The sequence below is a fragment of the Ctenocephalides felis genome, unplaced genomic scaffold (assembly GCF_003426905.1).
Source record: "Ctenocephalides felis isolate EL2017-DRISC unplaced genomic scaffold, ASM342690v1 CF-g0.4_SCAFFOLD_01170, whole genome shotgun sequence".
Classification (NCBI taxonomy): domain Eukaryota; kingdom Metazoa; phylum Arthropoda; class Insecta; order Siphonaptera; family Pulicidae; genus Ctenocephalides; species Ctenocephalides felis.
In genome coordinates, this window is record NW_020537324.1 from 32,145,916 (window position 1) to 32,169,529 (window position 23,614).

Sequence of the window (23,614 nt, forward strand, 5' to 3'; positions counted from 1 at the left end):
TATCTGTTAAATTGAACAATAAATAAATTTATTCAAATACTACTCTAAATTTCACTAAATTTGCGGATAAATTACAGAATGTTCTAGCAAAAATTTATTTTCTATATAAAATTCGAAAACCGGTTAAAACCGTTTTTCTTAGTAAAATTAAAATTCGAAAACCAGTTTTCTGAAATGTCGGTTTTTGTATAAACCCTATTCTGAACATATTATACATGTGTAGATGTAGAAATACAGATAATTGGCGTTGTGTGTTGTTATTAGAAGATAATATAATCTTATATACAATACGCAGTAATCTATCCGTTGCAATCGAGTTATTAGAACGATTATCGCCAAAGATTATTCCTATATACAGTTCCAATTTGAGTTCATTCAATATTTCATAGTTTAATCATCCCAAATTTATATAAATATTGCCAAAAAAAAAGAAAAAAATGCATTAAATTGTATGATTTAAAATGTTCAATCATCAGCAAAAATAAAAATGAAAAACAAAAATGATTAATTTATGTTATTTCTAGGACAGACCTGAGCAGAAAAGCTTAATTCATTATTGAAATTATTTATTTATTAGAGAGAATGCGTTCAAGTGCAAAGAGCGGCCAAATATCCGATGGTGGCGCGAGCAGCAGAAACTTTGCGGCGCACGTACGCTAAAACTATTGATGTTACAGAAAAAAAAACGTTATTGAATAAATTATAGAAAATTTTGTCTAGTTTAATTTTGTATATAGTTATTTTAATGTAACATGAGTCAGAAAGGAGATATCGTTGAAAAACTGATTTTTGACGCAATTTTTCCAATATAGCGGCGGCAGCGGCAAAAATCCGAGGTGGCAAAGTTGAAATTCGTAAAGATCACATCAAAATCTATAAAATCACCAATTTTCAAAACTACCGGAAAACTGTTAAGGTAAAACTACTAAATGACTGAACTATATAGAGAAACGTAAAAAAAAATTAAACTAATGGTGCATAGCATCGTGCCTTAGGGCAAATTGCTCAAACTTTCCGTATCCAAAATCAAAGTTTTTAGATTAGAATTTAAAATTTAAGAATTTAGAATATTAGAATTTTAAAAAAATTACTTTTTTTGAAAAATTCGATTTTTTTAAATTTTGAATTTTTTTGAAAATTTTTAACTTTTTTCAAACATCGAGCCGCAGACTTACGCATAAACATTGGTATGGAACCCATAGAAGTATAAACAAAAGTACTTATTGTTAATTTTTTATTTACTTTTTATACTCGATCTCCGAAAACCGCTAGACCTGCCTTCTCAAAAATTTAAACAGTTCTTCATTTTGTTAATACAAATAAAATATTTTTTTGAATCATTGAAATCGGACGCTCCGCTCTATTAAAAACTGAATTATCATTTTTGGCACTTTTTGCCCCGTATCTTCAAACGGACTGGACCTGCTTTGCATTTAAACTAATCAGCACGTCTCCTTATCAATAGGAATCGAATGTTTCTCGAAATCGAATACGAAAATACGAAAATTCGTATTTTTGTTTTTGCGCACACACACCCACAGGCACACACACATACACAGACACAAACATACATCCATTTTTTTAAGGTATGCCAAAATGTTCAGAAACCTCTGAAACATGAATATATATAAATATATAAATTTTCGTTTTCGATTTTTTGCGATTACTATAACTAACTCTACAGGAAGTTAAAATATTTATAATATGATTTAAATGTATATCAGGGTATTATATGGACATTTTCGAATGTACTTGCTCCCAGGGGCTCAAATGCTTCCAAATTGATAAAAAAAATCCTCTATAAGTTTTAGCTCTTAATTAGCTCTATAAGTTTTAGATCTTAAAATTATCTTTTACGTTTATGTTTAATGAAATCTACATATGTTTTGTCAACTTTTAATTGGACTTCTTACCCATAGGTAATGTGTCCTACATATCTGTTATTAAAAATAATAATAATTTTTTAAAATATATAGAGTACAATTAAAATGTGACAAAAAGAAGGAGAGGTTTATAGTCTGAAATGTTTCTACTAGTGTTTGTACAAGTATAGAAATATTTGTCAAAGTACAAAAAAATTGCCAAAGTGATTTATATATATATTATATATATATATATATATATATATATATATATTCACAGAATTTTGTGATATTAATTATATATATATATGTAGCTTATAACGCAGTCAAGGAGGACTTGCACCACACCCTATGAATTTGCACTTGCTGGGAATTTGCAATAAGAATACCGCAAATGTATTATTTCGTATACGTGGTCTGTTAACAGAAGAGGGAACGATATTATGTACAAAATTCCATATTTCATATCATATATCACATAGCATGTAAATTGGATACGGTGTTTGGCCGAGAAAGAAAGAATGAAATGATACGAGTACTAAGAGCACAGTGCCGAAGTAGCTTAGGAAACCAAAATTTTAACAAAAAAAGGTATTTAAAATACAAACCATTTTCATTCATTAAAGCTTATGAATTTATTCGAAATATTAAGTTTGTTTTGATATTATTATTGGTCAAATGCAATATTGTAATTGTGGCACAAGGAAGTATATAAGGAAGGATATGTAACAGATCAAATCAGTAATTCCCAAATTGATCCAGATGAACCCTAAGCGAAAACAAATTTCACAAAATAAAAATGGGGGTTAACAGTATCTATGAAAAAGAAGTCATATATAATATTTATAAATAGAAACTGAAAAGTAAATAAAAATGTTTTTTATTTAATAAAAATTTATAAGTTGTAGCATAAAAATGCGTTCAATATATGTTCGCAATATGAATGAAAAACTCTTTTATTCTTTATGGACAAAAAATTTATGGTTGGCAATATCATTTATGCTTTGAGGCAGTCATAGTATTTCTGGATACTAAATGTAAAAAGTGATTTAATAATTATAGAATAGTGATCTTTTTGCAAAAATTAGATATAGACTGCATATCATCAGCCGCAAGATTTAAGAATATAAACTTTACAAAACTGATGTAAAATGTCGATAATTAAATGACTTTTTCAAAGGATTATTTTTATGCATGTATATACGTAACTGATACTTTTATTTAAAATAAAATTCAATTATAATCTATAGTAAAGTTAAAAATTTATAAAAAAAACGATATTGAGTAATTAGGGAGTCCATAGCGAAGGCCAATGAGTCACGAAACAAAAAATTTAGAAACCTATGGTTTAAATTATGTTCAAACAAATTTGAAGGAATATATATACAATTAGCTTTAGATTCCAGAATTCTCTTCGTATAAAATATCTCTTAGAATTAAAATTCAAAAGTTGGTATATATTGCTTACATCAAAAAGCTATAATTTTAGTCTAGCAATAAGTATTGTTTAATTAATTAATTTCAAAATGTTGAAAACAATATTCAATTAATGATTTGAATAAATAGGAATTTGTTGTAAACAAATACCGATTACTATCTATATATTTCATAAGATTTGTATTTGTATTCTAATTATGATGATATTGAAATTTTCTTCGCACTTTTTAGCAATGACCAAAAGAATCTATCACTTTCGCCAAGTACTCCCCAAATAAAAACAATATAAATATTATTTTAAATATATAATAATAATTTTAATAATATTTCGCTATAAAATATTTTCACTATCTCGGTGTATAAATAAAAGAAATCTATTTTATTTATAAGAGACGAGTTTAAACTAGCAGTATTGACTCTTAGAATTATTCAAAAAAATAAACATAATATTGTAATAATAATAGTACTAGCAATTAAGCATTATTTCCACAGCCCATGTAAATTTGCTTCAATATATCTGAGTAATTAATCTTGGTACGGTACCCAAAAAAATTTACACAAAATGTTTATACATTATTAAAATCTCTATAAATTATTTGATAAGTTGATGTGCAGATGTCCAATAAACATTTTTTACTGCCAAATGACATTTTTTTAACTTATTTTTATTAAGAGTCCATAACCGCTGGACATTCCTTTTCAAAAATTTAATCAGTTCTTCATTTTGTCAATGCAAGTAAAATGTTTTTTAAATTATTTGAAGCGGACGCTTCGTTCTCTTAAAAACTGAGTTATCGGTTTTGGCACTTTTTGCTCCGTATCTTCGGAAAGGCTAGACCTGCCTTCGCCAAAAACTAATCAGCATGTCTCCTTATCAGTACAAATAGAATATTTTTTCAATTATTCAAATCGGTTGATCGGTTTTCTCGAAATCGTCGACGAAATTTTGTATCCGCACACGCACACGCACACACAAACATACACACACATACATCCATTTTTTCTAAGGTATGCCAAAATGTTCAGAAACCCCTAAAACGTAAAGATATATGAAAATTTTTCAAATTCATGAAAAAGTTAATATTTCCCATTCAGTACTGAGTTGTAAAGTTTTTAGGGCAATGCTTTGTTCAAATACTTTTATATAACAGTTATATTATTATAATGTTCTAACGTAAAATATTCGTAAACTCATGATCACCTAAAATGTCTATGCAAAAAATGGTTTATATATTACATGTTTTATTATCATGCCCATTTATGTTTTCTCCTAAATACGTACCTGAGTCAGAAAATACGCTCAACAATCTCACACAAGTTATCACACACATTCCCGAACCATTCACAGGAATATCATACAATCAAACCATATAAAATGCTATACTTATTTCTTGTACGCAAATATTTCTGAATTTATTTAAAACAATAAATCAACTTCAATCATGAAAATTTATCATGCGTCGTAAAGATTTGTTCCACGTTCGATTTTGTCCGGGGTTTTATGGGTTCGTTGTATGGAAGTCATCGAAATAAATGGATCTCATTTCGGTTAACAGTGCCTGTTTAGATTCCAGGAATGTAGGTTTGTTTTATGAACGATGATTGGATATAGAATGAAGCTGGAACCAGCATATAAGGCTTTGATACATTTTAAAAAAATATATAAAATATGTGCTGAAACGTAAATAGATATATAAGATCACGAAGCACTGTATTAATTTTTAATTAGGAAATGTATTAAAGATGTTCAAAGAACGCCATATCGATAGAATATATGAGCTTGAATAAATAAACTTAAAGCTATTTTAAAATAGTTCTAATAAATTTCTAATAATGTAAATGAAATCCTGTGGTATCGTATGTCAATTTGTAATATACATGTTCGTTTGCCCAGGAGTAATTTCAGGAAGAACTCTACAAATTTCTTACTACTTGTGAGTGATACCAAGATGGTTAAATGATTCCAAGTCTAGTTTAATAATATTTTATGTAAAAAAAAAATTTATGTAAAAAAATTTATGTAAAAGAAAATGTAAAAATCGCTCATAAATTTACAACAAATAAGTAAGTAAAAGGACATGCTTGGGGTCAATATTTGAAGTTAGCTTATAATTGAGATTTTCATTTAGTAATGACGCCAATATTATTTGGTTTTGCCAGAAATTTCTTTCCATACGGTAGGTTATAGTAATCGTCCAAAAATCGAAAATGAAGTTTTTTGTACCTATGTTTCCCAGGTTTCTGAACATTTTGGCATAATAAAAAAAATTAAATAAAAATGTACAGTTATGAATACACGTAACAAAAAAAAGATACCAATGGGTAAACTCTATTTTGGCCATAACATTACATATTGTCGTTCATAATTACTAAATGTTTTTTTGTATTTTAGAAACAGATTGTAATTGAATATTGATAATTAAAAAAAAAATGAAATCACGTTTTCGGGAGCAAGGATCGACTTCTCCTTCGAGAAGTTAAAAAGCTTTCGATTCTTAATAAGATGCGCTAATTAGTTTTTATCAAAGGTTGGCCGAGCTGTTTCGGAGACACACAGCAAAGAATTCAAGAGGAAATTAAGTTTTTGAGAAAAAAGACAATTTCAATAATTCAAAAAACATTTCACTTGTATTGGCGTAATGAAGGCAAGTCCAGCGGTTTTGGAGATCCAGGAAGAAAGCAATAAAATAGCCATTTGGCAGTCAAAAATGGTCATTAAAGATATCACATAAAATTGTAAGATATTATATAGAGATTTTAATAATAAGTACGAACTATGGTTCGATTTCTATAGATTCCGTATTAAGATTTACTATATTAAAAGTTACCCTATATAATTCAAACAAATGTCCTCAATATCAGTATGGATAAAATAATCGAAGTTTTCAAAAATTATGAATTTTTTTTTAAATGTTTTCAAAATTTTATGTTTCAAGATTCTTGAAAAAACTAGTTTTTCCTTTCCAAGAAAGTTCCATGCATTTGCCTGAAGGCACGATGCCATGCTCCACTAGTTTTACTTATATTTGTCGAAACTCAGTGCAAGCATAATAAAAATTATTATTATAGCTAGAAAAACTATTAGCTCGAAATGTAAGCAAAATTTAATTTCCTTAATACTAGAGTAAATCTTTACGAGATTTTTATGTGTATTGTAGAAACGAGAAAATAATAGACTCACATTTTGTAGAAACTCCCAAATATCGAATTGAGTTATTACCATTAAATAAAAATCAGTTGAATTAAGTAATATTACTATTTCAGATTTCTTTTCATGTAGTGCATATAGTTCATCCCCGACTCCTAATATTAATCGCTGTGATATCCATTTTATCTGAAAATATTGATAATAGATATTTTCCATAAATCTTTCTGGCATTGCTTGGGAAACTTTAAAATGTCTGCACAATTAAAAAACATCAACAATTCTGTAGCTTTCTTATAAAAATATATAAAAAATATTTCAATATGACATTCATTGGGTTGAAATTTAATAGCCACTAGCAAAAAAAAATCATCAGAACAACTTATAGAATTACAAAATTCTGAAGTTAAAAACAAGAATTTTTTTACAGAGAATTTACTTTGAATGCAAACACCGAACTTCTGAAGTATTTAATATAAAAACGGAATGTGAATTATCGAAAATATTCAAGATAAAAAAATCTTTTTCAAGAGAAAAAAATAAAATTAATTACACATCTTTGATCCGATCTTCATCTAAAGTAAATCAGCAAGTTTATTCTATATAACATCATTTTCACACACGAAGAAATCGGCCAAGTTCATTAAACAACGTACATCAAGCACGAAATGTTAGGTCTTTGCGGTCTATAGCTAATTTGAAATACCTCAAGGCATTGTTTTCATGGATTCGAACAGACGGATTCTGAACAATATAAGAGACTTTACTGACTAAGCCCGACTATATATTCCCATTTACATCGTTTCCATTTAAGGAGTTTAATATCTATTCTGTCGCAATACGGGAGTTTTTAAACGACGACAATAAAATAGTTATGCAAGGAACAGTGCACTTACTAGTGTTAACGTGAACAATGATTCGTCGTTTTTTATTCTTAAATCTTTTTATTTGATCCATCATCTATCTACACAAGACATTAAATCAATTGTTCATATAGTACAAAAAAATAGATATAACAACTACGTCCAATGATGCTGTTCGGACGTGTTTCTATATTATCTTGTTGGCCATGAAGATGGCAATCTTCATGGCATCAAGCTTTTGTACCGGAAGGTTGCTACCCCGGAGAGAGGGTGGTACTGAGTTGGATCGTTTTTTTCTGTATTTTTTTTTATTGATGGATCGAACTTACTTTACCTTTCTAAAACTGAAGTCCGCGTAGTAATAGTAGTAACATAAAAAAATAAATAAGTGTGGGGATATCAAGCAGGCTGGTTTTAATTTGTAAAAAAACAATGGGACATGTCATGTATATTTTTGATATCGAAATATTTTTATAGTTAATAAATTTATATATTTTTTTATATGTCGGGAGTTTATACTTTAATATTAATTACAACTCCCACATTGGTGACTCACGACGATGGAGATGAAGAAAAAAAAAGGAGTTTTATTATTCGAGGATTTGAGAAAAATTGAATTTGACGCAGCACCATAGTCACTGGTCTTCAGAGACGACCTATAAGGTACGTCCAGTCCAATCCATCATAGTTAACGCACTTACTATCTGGATCAGACTTCCGAGGTTACTCATTTGGTATACCCAGACCTCAGTGTTTATTGCTGACAGAAAAAATAATTTGGAGCCTGAACTCTATTGCAATTCAACCTCTTTTTCTCTGTTAACTCAACAAATCGTCTTATAATGCTACCTCCCATTATCGGTGACAACGACGAGTCAAAACAAAATTTGACATAATTTATTGGATTCCACAATTCTGGACTCTTATGTCAAAGATACCAAAGATCCTGATTTGGATAAAGAGCCAGCTTCTTTCTCTGATCGGAACTCATCAGATACGAATGCAACGCTTGCAGAATTGGAAACTGTACCCATAAATTATGCATTCTAAACATTAAGTAATTCTGATATAACTAATACCAATTAGATCGAGGCTGAATCTTAGAAGTTCACCGACATCGAGGTACAGGAAATTTTCCACATGTTTTTTTTTTTAGTCAGAACCTTATGCAGAATATGGAGTTGATGGCAGGTCGAATCACCACATATGGTGGATCTGCTGACGAAACATGGAAATTTGTAATTGATCAGTATTACAACACTGGTCTGCTATAATCTGCTTTCCCACCACATTTTTATAACGTGTTTCCCTGTATTTTCTTTTTAAACTGTGAGATCAACACTGGGCAGGGAGTGTGTGGGGATATCAAGCAGGCTGGTTTTAATTTGTAAAAAAACAATGGGACATGTCATGTATATTTTTGATATCGAAATATTTTTATAGTCGGGAGTTTATACTTTAATATTAATTACAACTCCCACATAAGTAATAAATCTATATAATCCTCGACCGAGTAGTTAGTGACATGACTTAGTGACAAATCATTAATATTAATAAGAACTTCCAACAAATACATAAATTATACCAATATAACAGTGTTTTATACAGTCCTCAGTTACAAAAGTTAAATAATAACCTAACAATCTCAGTCATCGATAAAGATACTTTTTCAGATGCTGTTCTTTATACTACATAAGAAGGGGGTAAACAAAAATATAAAATGAATTCATAATTATTAGTAGACTTAAAATAGATCTTTATGAATTTATTTATTTGTCAAGTCCAACCTATTTTGTGTAACTTGCATATTTTGGCTCCCACACACACATATACTTCTTTTCGGTGTCAAACAAGATTCAGAAAGACTTGAAACTTCGAGAAAACAAAATTGGCAAATGAGATTTTTCGACGAAAACATAGTTCTCCCTCGGAAAAATAAAAATTTTTGAAGTAAAATTTTTTAGGAGTGACTCGGGTGTAAATCCGTACAAATGCAACGAAAGTCCGTTACGCCCGAACTGCTCGTCATTCGCTCTCGATGAAATCATTTTTATTATTCATCATATGTGGGTCGATTGTGATAAGTCGTCGTGTATGTAAATAGAAATCTGTCGTTGTATGTGTACCGGCATCAACGTTGTATGCGTACCGATATCAACAAGTAAATCGGCATAGATAAATAAATATTTTAAAGTTACATGGTAGTACAAATTTTAAATCAATAAAAAATGCCCGAATCAGAAGAATATTTTACCCTGTTCTCCATAAATAATTATAATGAAAATAATAAAAACAAATGCAACATTTGCGCCGTGTACAAAACATAAGTTTATTGAAATAATTTCTATATTATTCGCAGTTTCTATAAATCTTTGAAGTCGGCAGATATTACAGCTGTTCAAAGAATGAGATAATATCGCCAGCGAAAAAGGAAAAAAAAATACAAACCGTCAATGAATGCATGTTGATTTTAATTACATGAAGTTCTTCAAACACAATTACATGATGAGTAAAATTGCGAAAACAATATTTGTTTAGTATTTAGGTATTAGGTTACTATCTAACAGTAGCTAATAATAATAAGCAAATTTTGTAAAATACCAAAATTCTGGGTGAAAAAAATGCTAAAAATGTGATATAAACTCAAACGTTCATACATGGATATAATGTCAGTGTAATAATTAAGTTAGTGTTTATTACACTGCATATTACATTAATATATAATAATATATTAATATGATAATTTTGTTAAAAAGTGACTGATCGGTTGATCCATTCTTTTAAACATTTACACTGACAAAGTTCTGGAATAAATTTTAAGTCATCTTACCTTTCTATAAATTTTGGTAAAAAGTCCTTTGACTAGCAACCATCGAAATGTCTTATATCAAAAATAGCTTTACAGAAGCATTTATCTCTTTATTAACATCTGTATAAATATATATTTCCCATGTTTCAAGGGTTTCTCGGTTATCTCAAAAGCTATTTTTTATTTGCTTAATATAATTTATATTTGCATCTTATCATTTTTTCCCAAGATAGATATGGAACTAATTGTATAATATATGTCTCATTAACAGGCAACGCTTTGTATGTAATTTTGAATTAATTCAGTAATTAAAATAACGATATAGCGCTGTTTTAACTGCTTATGGGTTGTTGGGTAATTTAAATTTTAATTAACTTTTCCAATGGTTATTTGAACTTTTTAAGGTGCAATTCGACTAGAAGCTGTTTTAGCTAATTATAATCGGTGAAATTATTATGCGTTTTGTAATTTTTGCATAATAAAATTGCATAAGGTGAAAAGAAAACTGAAAACAATTTTTTTCTTGATGTGCATTATTTTTTAATTGTTTGTCACAAGTGAAGTTAATATTTCCAAACAATTTTGCATCAAAATCAAATACTGCCGAATTCTACTTTTGATATATTTTTTATTTATAAGACAATCCAATGGTTGCCTTTTCTAATCGTGATGATATTCTAATTTTTTGCAAATTTAATGCTACGAAAAACTAGTTATACTTGAAAATATTTTTTATCTATATTTTTAAGTGGAATTTAATATCATTATGCTAGATATGCTATAGGTTACAGAACGCGGAACTCTATCTCGCAACCTTGCGGTGTAGTGCAAAAGCTTTACCATTTTCGTCACATACTACCATTTATTGGTATTATTGACATTTGTTTAAGAATAGGGAAAAATAAGAATACTGAATTCTGTAAATCTATACAATCTTTTACTCGTATTTTTATACGAGTAGGTAAAATTGCGCATTGCAACAAATATAAAGATTAGAAATTTGTCATTTAAATAAAATTCCAATGAAATAGTTACAAATAACAATTCCCACCGGAATTATTGTCAATGTGGAATGGAATTTTCCAAATTTCCAACACTTCGGTGGGCATATCAAGTGGGCTACGAAGAAATGCGTCAAAATACCTTGCATATTTAATAAACGTAAATATGCTAGAGATTGACTTACTGTCTTTTACTTTCCATTTTGACGGTCAGATATCATGGAATCTTGTCGGCTTTATTCTTTAATAGTAGAAGATCTAGTCACATTCATCGGTATTAAAATTATACAGAATCATTCAGGATATGTGTTCCAATATTCCAGAAATTAATAATAATTTGCATTATAGAATATAGATATATATTCTATATTAACAAGCATATTTTTGAATTGAAAAATTGAAAATATTTGAAAAATAATTTATTTTAATTTTATATATTGTAAAATTTATCTTTTTTATTATGTATTAATTTGTAAAAGTGCTTTTATGTTACAGCACATAGAAATTTTAAGATTATAAAATTTTAAAGATGATCAATGAGCACATACATATAAGTTTGATAAAAAAAAATTTTGGTTTTTAGTTAAAAACTCAAGTTGAAAAACATGATTATTTATTAAATTAATTATTATTAAGAGCAAGTGTTGTTAAAATGCACGTTACTGTGCCTGGAATGTCGGTGTGAAATGTTTAATAAAATGTTTGAACCAATAACACTATAAAGCAAATAAATTGTTATTTTAAATAAACTTTTATTCTTCTAGTATTGTGCACGTATAATTGTTAGTAGATTTGTAAATACGTATTACTGAAGTTGATGAAGAAAATAAGTATCAGAGCAAGTAAAAAAGAGTGCGCGTAAGGTTCACACGCGATTGAAGTAAAACTTATTTGCTACTGTACAAGATGGCATTTAAGTAAAAATAAATACATCATATTGTTTATTAGTAATATGGTAACACTCGTGATGCACACATTTATTAGTGTCAACCATTATACACATTTATATAATGATAAATTAAAAATTATATATTTATAATAGTATTAAAAATATGTATAATATTTAAAAACAATAATATAATGGGTTTATCATTGTAATTAACATTTAGAAATGAAGTGAAATGAAGTAATTGCTAATTAGTAAATTCTATAATAGTCGTTCACACAGTGGTTTATGCTAAACAACGCCTATACAAATATTGTTTTCGCAACTTCACTCATCATGTAATTGTGTTTGAAGAACTTCGTGTAATTAAAATTAACATACATTCATTGACTGCTTGTATTTTTTTTTACTTTTTCGCGATATAATCTCATTATTTGAACAGCTGTAATATCTGTCTTGCCTAAAAAATATTTTCCATTTTAATAACTTCAAAGATTTATAGAAACTACGAATAATATAGAAATAATTTCTAAGGAACAGGGTAAAATATTTTTCTGATTCAGGCATTTTTCATTAAATCAACATTTATACTACGATGTAACTTTAAATGTTTATTTATCTATGCCGATTTCCTTGTTGATATGACGACTAATCACAATCACCCGTATAGAAATGATATCATCGAGAGCGAATGACGAATCATTGGCACTCGACTCTTATCTTATCTTATCTGCCGTAACGCACTTCCGTTGCATTTGTACGGATTTACACCGTATTCGCGCCTAAAGAAGTTTTACTTCAACTAGAAGGTTTTTGAGACTATTTAAAGAATACTATTCCAATTGTTCAAAATTGCTATTTTAATGTTTTTATATTTGAACTGTAGTCAGAATGTGTGATTTTATATAAGCTGTTATAATCACTCCTCGTGACCAGTGACTACTAAAGACATAATTTTTTATTAAACAGCTTTTTTAATTATTATGGCTTTTCCCCCGACTTAAAAACATATGTTTTATCTATATTTTCAAGTAAAAATTCGTATCCCCTCAGGTTGATATAAGAAAATATGTGTAAGTTTAGAATGAATATGTATTGATTTAATCCGATGGAAAGACATGTGTGTCTTAGACCTTTAACAAGAGGTAAACTTTAATAAGAGGTAAACTCTAAAATATAAGGTAAAGAAGTCGTCTCTGAACAATGTCCAATAATAGCGACTATATATGACAGCACATTTCATTGTACATATTATTTTGTACTTTATAAATATACGCCATATTTTTTTCCCTTTATGCTAACCACAAAAACATCTCAACTAGCATCAAAGAAGTTTAAACTGCATCAATGCTTAATATGAAAGTAAATAGAAAAATATAAATACGCGTTCAAATGCAATTCTAATAGATTTAAATTATTGTGAAAATTTGATGATTTGCGAGAGAATATTAGTAAATAATCATGCCGAATAATAACCATGTTTTTTTCTTCATCGATAAAAATCAATCAACATTGTATACATTGATTATTCCACATCACACGTAAGAGTTCTTAATTTTGATAACATCTGCTTCCTGTTACATCAAATTTCCAGCTAAAAATATCGGCGTTTTTTCTTTATGAATTAATTGTAAACAGGCGGCATGGCATTGCCGAAGAAAGTTTTCATACCTACAAGATATATGAATGACTGACTACTTTTTATCGAGATTTCATCTGATTGTATAAGTATACATGTGAATGTGAATAATACTTTGTAATATTTATGACTATTAAAACTTATTCATTTCTAATAGATAGATAATACCAATGCTCAGTTTTTTTTATATAATCATCAATCAATCAATTTATAAAAAAAACTGTAAACATTTCTCGATAAGTCGATGATAAGAAAGATTTTATTAAAGTGCGAAATATTTGTGTACATGTAAGAGATACACAATTAAGATTATTGATATTATTATGATAATCTTCATCAAGATGATATGAACCGTAATAATAATAAATTTTCAAAGATGAATGAATGATCTGTCTTTAAATCTGTAAAGACAGTAAAAAATTATAGCAGTTTATAGAATCTAACGAAGAATAATATAGTAAAGTATTCTTCATGAAGGCTAGAGCGGGGTTTAAAGGTCCGCGGGTAAAATGGTCCTCGAAAACAAGTGAATTTAAGCATTTTTTAACAATATTTGAAAGTAGAGGAAATCAGCCATCACTTTGATTCTTCCAGCGTTGCTGTCAAGATATATGTTTAGGATTCCATAACAAAAGTATTTTCTTTCGTTGTTAGTTTTTTTTGGTTGTTTAGTTTACGAGTTCTTAATATAATCTTTAAGTAAACATCATTTAATAAAAAAACAAGGTTATGTGCAGTGTCATCAATGGCAAAAATGCGGCCATGAAATTTATATTTTGCATTGGTTGAATAATGTAGCTGTTATTTCGTAAAATCCCTTGAAAATTAAAAAATAAGACTTTAGACCTATTTGCTCCTTAGACGTCCTTTTTACCCCGTCTATTGAATAAGAAAAAATTATAAATGTAACTACATCATCAACTTAATCATCAAGAATTGAGATTTAGCCATGAAATTGAAAATAAATTTAGCTGTGAAATTGTCAACTGTCAATTTCGTAAGTGAAATTTCCGCTTTCACTAAAAGCTAATCAATGTTATTTCCAATTGATATCTTTCAAAGACATATCATTCCTGCAATTGTATTAATTAAATTTTACATCTTTCTTTTGGAAAGTGCGGATGTCAACAGGAATCAATAAGGAACACACACACAGGGATGAAGATTTTAAGACCACGACTCATTATTTCGAACTTTATTTTTTTTAAATTAAACTGCTTTTCGTAGGTTTCTCATAATATTTTAGAATGTTTATTTAGAGACTATGAATTGTTTCACTATTTAATGCAAAGAGGCCCAGCCGATCTTTAGCAGAAAATACAATCATCATGATTGTTAACTAATTCTTTTGAAATGTTTTTGAATTCCAAAATCTATTCAGAATTTTTACGAAAACGTTGACAAAAATTTCTGCATTATTTACTAATTATTATATAAAGAAATACACTAATACTTTTATAGAGTTTCATCAAATGCCTTTGAAATTTTTTGGAATCGGAGAAGATGACTTTTTGGAACAAACACCGGAGAAAGGTCAAATTTTGATTCGCCCATACATACACACCCATAAACACACGTAGATTAAATAACTTTGCTGTCAAACGATTCAGATTTACTTAACACGTTGCCGCACACTTTTCCTACATATCGCTAAAGATCGGACGGCTATAGCCGTCATTTGCGGCAACGTGTTAAAACGCCTGGAAAACGAAATTTTCTAAAACATTTTTCTGTCAACAACAAACTTATTTTTCGTAATAGCACCGATAGTAGAACTAAGGGGCCAATTATTTAATAAAATAGAAACATGATGGGAACGCTATGTTATGGATCTATCTTCGTATGAAATGTTGTAACAATTCAAACATAAAACTAACCTAAAAAACTTACGAAAAATAACAATTCTATCATAACTGCATCTTTCTTAAGCCTCACTGATAACACATACGTAAAGTTAGATTTTATGTTTACAAAGCCTGATCGAACAGCAAATACATAGCTTTTTGACATTTCTTACTACCAATTCATACGAATATATACCCATAGCACAGCGTTAACATTACATTTCTATTTTATCGGAGAATTGGTCTCAAAAAGAAATGTTACAAAATAATGATAAAATAATAAAATATCGTTTTTTCTTTAAGATGAGTTGATTGTGTTTCAAAAAATACATATTTTGCTAAAAATTATAGAATAAACTAGTTAAAGAGGCATTTTGCCTTGAGGCAAGTTGCATGAACTTCCCTAAATGTGTTATAATTGACTCAATATCGATTGGGATTCAATTGGGATATTTAGATAAAATTTTCTGTTTATTTCGAAAATGGTTTTCGCTTTCAATTGAATCTAAACATTTCGATTTCCAATTGAATTTTCTCAAAAACATTAGAATTTTCTGTATTTATATTCAATATATATTGCACAGACACGTTTTTATATGTCCTAATTTTGTAGTTTAATGAATTCACAAAATTTGATTTATTGTATCACAAAAGGAACTTATGACATTTTTGACGATATTTTTTCAAACTCCGATGAATTTTTAAAATTAAACAACTTGCCGTAGGGCCGTAATATTTCAGTATGTTCTATAAGACCATGATATCTATCGTAAAAAAAGCTTCGGTAAGAAATTTTTTCAGCGGTTAATTACAAGAAAACTGCTCTTTACCTAATCAGTATCATGTCCCACCAATATCTTTCGAAAAGGTTTTAATTTTCTAAAATCGATTCAGGATTGTGAGCTACGTGTGAGGACGAAAAATTTTGCACTTGGTTGCAAATTACAAAGAAACGGCTCGGCCGATCTTCGCATAAAACTGAAAATGACAGTCTTCATCGAGATACAATCAGTTCACGCGTTTTTGAGAAAACGTCAACGAAAGGTGAAAACTCTGTTCACACACACAACCTCACATACTTTTTCCAGATTTGGTCTCATTCAATTCAGAATGGCTTGAAACGTAGAGAAAACCTAAAATCAAGGAATCGGGTTTTTTATGAAAACATAAACTTCACCTTCGGGAGGTTAAAAAACTATTGGGTTATACAATATTTTAAGCTTATAGTATAAACACAAATCGTGAAACAATGTTCAATTATTTTCACAATAAATTCGCACCAGTAGTCTTATCACTTGAAAATAAAAGCTAAACTAATACTTTCCCATTACACTTGGCTTATGTTGAACATTGACAGAATGCACAATAGATATTTTTGTTTATGCAATGAAGATTTATTAAACATAATATAAACAGTTCACATGTGCATTGCCACATGGCATCTTAATCTCGAATCCATGGCATTAGTTTGTGTTAAATATTAGTAACAGTCAAACAGAAATTCGTAAATATTGTCTTTGCATGGTATTAAAATATATAATACCATTTGCAAATAGGATTGTAATAATAAATACAGGTATGCATATTGGAATGTATGTGAATTCAAAATATGGATTTGTTGCACATTAGAATTATAAAACTGTCAGTTTTCATATTTTGAATACATCAACTATGAGAGTATCGTGTTTCTTAAACATTGCGACTCTTGTTTGAGAAAAATGTTTAATATTATTTATCATGGATGAAATATTGAATTTATTTTATTTGAACATGCACGTATGCGGAATATTTCTCAGTGAAAATTTGCAATAAAAGTATTTGTTATATAAATAATTATAGTCATATTTATCTTAGAATATGACATCAATACATAGCTTGATTTTCGTGTCTCTGATACCTGAGAAAATGAGTTCGAGCTGACATGCAAAGTTTTCATAAATTATTTCAATAGTTCAAATCAAGTTAGGAACATCTGATAGCAATTATATTTATTCAAATTTGAGTTTCTTATACCAATTTCATTATTATACTGTTAACGATACATATGAGAAAACAATATTCATTAAAAACTGGTAGATGCACCTAGTGGTGTTTCTACTAGGGATATGTATTACAATTTGGTGAATAGCTTTGTTTTTTAACAGTAACCGTACATTTATCTTTGGTTTTGCTAAAAACTTTATCTTTAGTTTATATAATATTCCATGCTTTCAAATTTGAATATTTTTGTCCTGGTGCTCCAATCTGTGGAACGCGCCTTCTCACAAAGGTTCAAAACATTATTTTAGAATATAAATCAAAAACGAATATTATTTTAGAATATACACAAAAAAATGAATGAATAATAATATGCCATATATAAAAAATTATAATAGAAAAATTTAATATTTTTAAACCAGGGAGTGCGGTACGGAAAGGTTTGAAACCACAGTATGAATATATATATATATATATATATATATATATATAATATATATATACATTTCTTTGTTGGAAACCACTGTATGAATTTATATTATTTCTACAGTTTCCAATCTGTGGAACTGTATTTCTGTGAATTATTTTCGAATATAAACCAAAAAAGTCTATTTGATAACAAAAAAAAATGAATAAATCATAATTAGTCATGCATATTTTTTTCATAATATTATTTACATAATGTGCAATATATTAATTTTATAATATATAAAAAATATAATAGAAAAAATTAATATTTTTAAACCAGGGGGCGCGGTACGGTAAGGTTCGAAACAACTGTATAAATTTATATAGATTTATTTCTTTTGTGCAGTAGTACCTGAAAGAGTCATTTTCAATTAAAAACATATTGTTAATCCGTTTTTTATCAAGAAAACGATGTTATCTCTATTGCATGATATCGCTGAAAATGCAGATTCAAACCCAGTGTCTTGTGATTTCTGATCGTTCAACAACTAATGCAATGAAAAAATACATGCAATTCGATACAAATTACTAATAACATTTTATAAATAATTCTTTCATTAATTTCAATATTAAACATTTTAATTTTTTATTTTTTTAAATTTACTGTTGGATTTTTTTTAAATCAGAGACAAAAATTGACACCTAATAATATCCTTCAATATGCAATATATTTCAATATATTGCATATGTCTTAACTATAAATATCGATTTTTGAAGTTTTTGAAATCGGTTCATAAATATTTCAGAAAACTTGGATATATGTAGATTGTATATATATTATGTAAAAATCTCAAAACAGATATATAACTAGTAAATAAAATAGAAGTTTCATTAGCAATAAGACTAATTATTGACAAATTTGTCTCTAAGAAGGTATTTTAGTGTACATGAGGCATGGATTCTAGATCGTTTAAATTTTACTGTCAATTTTTTTATGATTAATTTAACAACGTTACATGAGTTTAAAAAAAGTAAAAACAAGTTAATTATTTTTATTGATAATTTAAAAAAAATCAATTTTTGAAGTCGGAGGTTTAAAAATTTACACGTTTTATTCAATTTACTTACGATTGCAACCCTTCTAGTATGATCAAAAATTGAGAAAAAACATTAATATAGATTGATGTCGCAATGAAATATATACTGAGGATAAGTTAAAAATTGTTTTGACAAAATGTCACCTGTTTGAAAAGAGGAGCATTTTTCTTACCCCTTTTTGGAGTTTCTCAATTTTTTTCGAAATAAAAAAAATTAAAATTTGAGGTTGAGGCTAGTTTATGTTCGGAAAACATCCATAAAGAGGGTTCTCTGAAAATTCCAAGTAAATCGGTCTAATATAAGTCGAGAAATCGTGAGCATCTCATTGAAGACAGTTTCGAGAAAAACGCGTTATAAATTACGCTAAAGGAAGGAAACAGAAGAGGATTATCATTCAACATAAGAGATCAAACAGTTGTATTATTAAAAATAATTTAAATTTTAAAAAATTTCTCTCACATATTCTTAAATACTTAAACCATTTATACTTGTTTATCTATGACTTAAACTTCGAAAATACGATTTATTAATCGATTTTTTTGACTTCTAGACTAGAATATCTCCTTAAATCCATTTCAACAGGTGAGAAGCATATTCACAACAATTATACATTCAACTCTCTCCAAAAATTTTGAAAGACAAAGATATTTTGAAAATTTTAAACCTTCGATATTGGATTATATAAATCAGTGTTTGCAATATTCAGGCAATAAATTGAAATTAACAAGATTGCAAAGATATTAATAAGTGTGAGAAAATAACTTAAGGCCGCGGTTTCCAACCCGTGGGGCGCGTACATCTGTTCCAGAATACTATTTGTGAAAATAACCAAAAATAAAAAAAATAATAATAATAATTAGCTTTTATGCATATTTTTACATAATATTTCATATTAATTTGTAGTCTGATAATATCAGTTGAATATTTATAAAATTGAGTTGAAAAAATTAAGAGAGGCGTAACAAATTTTTCGATTAGAGCGGGGCAAGGAAGGGCACGGTGCAAAAAGGTTGGAAATCTCTGCCATAAGTCCTCAGAGCCAATACATATTTGTTTTATTCGCCACGAAAATATCAGAAAAGTTGTCACATAGACATGGGTAGCTTCATTACATAATTTAGTTAATTTTTTTTATTTTCATAATATCTTAAAAATGTATTAAGGAAACTTAATGTATCAAATATTTTTTTTTGCCAAAATTCTTCGAAAACACAATTTTTTATGTCACACATATATGACTGACAATGGCCCTATATTAACCCTTTCGACCCGGATTCAAAATTCATATAAATTTCGCAATTCGCGAGTGGAAAAGGTTAAATTTCTTCAGAGAAGCGTCAGACAAATGTGACTGACATATAATGCAATAACATCTAATAAGCTTATAAACGACAGGGCAAAAAGGTTAGAATATAAGAAATAAAATAGATTTCACTCCATTGAGAAAAATCTAGTGTCTAATTACATGGCAATTAACGTGGTAATATTATTACAAAGATTATGAATAAAACAATTATTATTACAATTATTTTCATATTATATACTTTTTTTTGATACTGCTCTTAATTATTATTTTCCAGATATGGGACTCAAATAAAAATTGCATAACGGATATTTAAAGGATTTTTTTTACCATAAAAATAATCTCAAGATCTACAAGCCTTAATTAAACTATTTGAATTTTATAACATTTTTTTCTTCAAGTTATTGTATTAGATAATACTAATGTTAGGCTTAATATTGTTTAATAGTTGTATTTTTACTGTAATTAATTCAATTGAGATAATTTATTTTCTGTAATTATTAAATTCAATCATGTATCAATATATAATCGTATCATATCGTAATATAAATATAAATATATAAAAACAAAACTAAACTACCATACCTTTGTCAATTCTCAAAGAAGGCGAATGTATAATCCTTTTATTTTTAATGCAAAAACTTTGTTCAGTCACAAAACAAGACACAAAAACAGCACACAAAAACAAAAGTTCTGGAGTTCAGTAATAACTCAAGAGTTCAATGTCAAAATAATTCACCATGCAGACACACAACACTTCGTGAGATTATGCACTTTTTCAAATAAAACAAAACTATATTCATAAAAATATTTGCACGTTTTTTGTTAATGATACCCGGTTAAATCACTTTAGTAAAAAATTCACAACTGACTGTTATTTACGAATAAATAATAAAATCCAGCGGAGCGCATTCACATAGAACTTTACCATTCGGCGTCCCAAGAGCAACTGATTGCGGCGTGAGCGTGGCAACGCGTGCTAACCCAAGCAGAGCGCTGGCGCCCGGCTTGGTTACGCATTACGGCAAATCAAACTTACCTCAAGTCAGGAAAACATGCGACAACTATATTTGTGGTGGTATTACTGCAATTATGCAACTCAAACCGAGCTGGAGGTGCATGGCATCGTTCAATTGCTCGAACTTCCCGTACTGGAAATTAAAAAAAAAAAAATTATGTTGATTTTTGAAAATTTTGAATTAAAAAAAAAAAAAAACTGAAAAATTTGATTTTTTTATATTTTGAAATTTTTGAAAATATTGAATTTCTTTTCAAAGCGTAACTGTTTTAGAGATAAAATATTAAAACGCGTAAGTAATCTAACGGATAAACATTGGTACGGAACCCATAGAAATGTAAACATTTGTACTTATTATTAAAGTCTCTAAGATATATGTGATAATTTGATGTGCAAATCTCTAATGGTCATTTTCGACCGCCAGATGGCATTTTTTTACTTTTTTTATCGGATCTTGTTCTTCATTTCGTTAATACAAATAAAATGTTTTTGAATCATTTAAATCAGACACTCCGTTCTCTCAAAAACTGAATTACCACTTTTTGCCCTGTTTACCGTTTTTGACCTGTCTTTGTCTAAAACTAATCAGCACGTCTTCCCATCAATAGGAATCGAATGTTTTTGAATAATTCAAATCGGTTAATCCGTGCGCCCGAAATCGTGGAAATTTTTATCCAAATATACATGCACACATGTAATCATACACCCAATTTATGTAAGTTATGCAAAAATATTCTGAAATATTTGAAACGAATATGCGAAAATTTTCTTTTTCGATTTTTTTGCGATTACTATAGCTTACACTACGGGATTAATAGCATTTTTTGAATCATTATATCGAACGTTCTGTTCAAAAATTAAATTACAATTTTAAGTAAGTTATAGTAATAGTAATAAATAAGAAAAAGTAAGTTTGCGTTTCAGAGGTTCCTGAACATTTTGGCATACTTTAGAAAAAAGTGTGTGTGTGTGCGGATACAATAATTTTTGTCAATGATTTCGCGAACTCGGATTATCCGATTTGAATAATTCAAAAAGAATTCGATTCTTACTGATAAGGTGCTGATTCGTTTTTTGCAAAGGCAGGTCTAGCCGTTTCGGAGATACGGGGCAAAAAGTACCAAAAATGTTATTTTAGTTTCAGAGATAACTGAGTTTCCGATTTAATTAATTCAAAAAACATTTTACTAGCACTGAAGAAATGAACAGATGGTGAAATTTTTTTGAAGGCAGGTCCAGCGTCTCCGGATATTCAAGTGAAAAATAATATTAGGTTGTCAAATATCTCCCTTCCGCTTTTTTGCTCTTGGTTTATAATACAAAAAGGCGGAAGGGAGATATTTGACAACCTTATACAATTTGGCAGTCAAAACTGAACATTAGACATATGTATATTGAACTATCAGATATTTTATAAAGATTATAATTATGTGTACATTTATATGGGTTCCGTACTAATGTTTACATGTTAGACGACTAGGCGGCGCTCACGCTTTGATATTTCGACTCGAAATCAGCTATGCAGTGCGATTGCTTAAAAAAATGTTCAAAATTTTAAAATAATTCAAAATACAAAAAAAAATCTAAAAACCTAATTTTTTCAAAGTTTTGCGAAGTTTTTTTACTAATTTAGTTTTTGGTATGGAAAGTTCCAGCAATTTTCCTTAAGGCACGATGCCATGCCCCAATAATTGAATTATTCAAATCGGTTAATCCGTGTTAACAAAATCGTCGACAAAGTATTGCAACGGCACACACATGCATACATACACACAGGCATAAATCAATTTTTGCTACGGTATGCCAAAATGTTCAGGAACCTTTAAAACCTAAACTTATATAAACATTTCCATTTTCTATTTTTTGCAATTATTATGTATAACTTGCCCTACGTTATGTAAAAAAACATGCGACAACTATATTTAATGTGGTATTACCGCAATTATGTAAATCAAACCAAGAAAAAATAGTTTTAGTGTTGAGTATTGCAAAAGATAAATGCAGTTATCATCTCATGCAATCTGAGCAATCCATGCCAAGGAATTCAGTGTAATGTTTCGACTTAAACATGTCTGGGATGTCTCATGATGACCAGAACGGTTAAAAATTTTACACGATAAACGGAGGATATTTAACGACAACTACTATTCTACATCCAGTTATAAAGAATGAGTACACTTCTAATGATATTTTTTTAATGTGCTTTTAGAAGACAACTGGTTTGCCGTGGCGCACGTGGCAACTGGTAAGAGCCTTGCTACCACAAGGTTCCAAATGCGATATCCACTTAGGCAGCTTTATATCAAGAAGTGATATCTTGAAAC

At 28.7% G+C, this 23,614-nt stretch overlaps 1 protein-coding gene across 3 annotated transcripts in view; it reads right to left on the reverse strand.

Annotated features, from left to right (window-relative positions):
* The window catches only part of LOC113366182, a 224,494-nt gene that overhangs the window by 177,068 nt on the left and 23,812 nt on the right, over positions 1 to 23,614 (reverse strand). Inside the window, exon 2 of one of the 3 annotated variants that reach the window (XM_026607747.1) lies at positions 21,312 to 21,423. The exons of 1 other annotated variant lie outside the window; for it this stretch is intronic. The gene's annotated coding sequence lies outside the window, so the exon portion shown is untranslated. Of the gene's footprint in view, positions 1 to 20,857; positions 21,132 to 21,311; positions 21,424 to 23,614 lie in introns of those variants that run through there. One more of the 3 variants, XM_026607746.1, reaches the window with a different exon arrangement.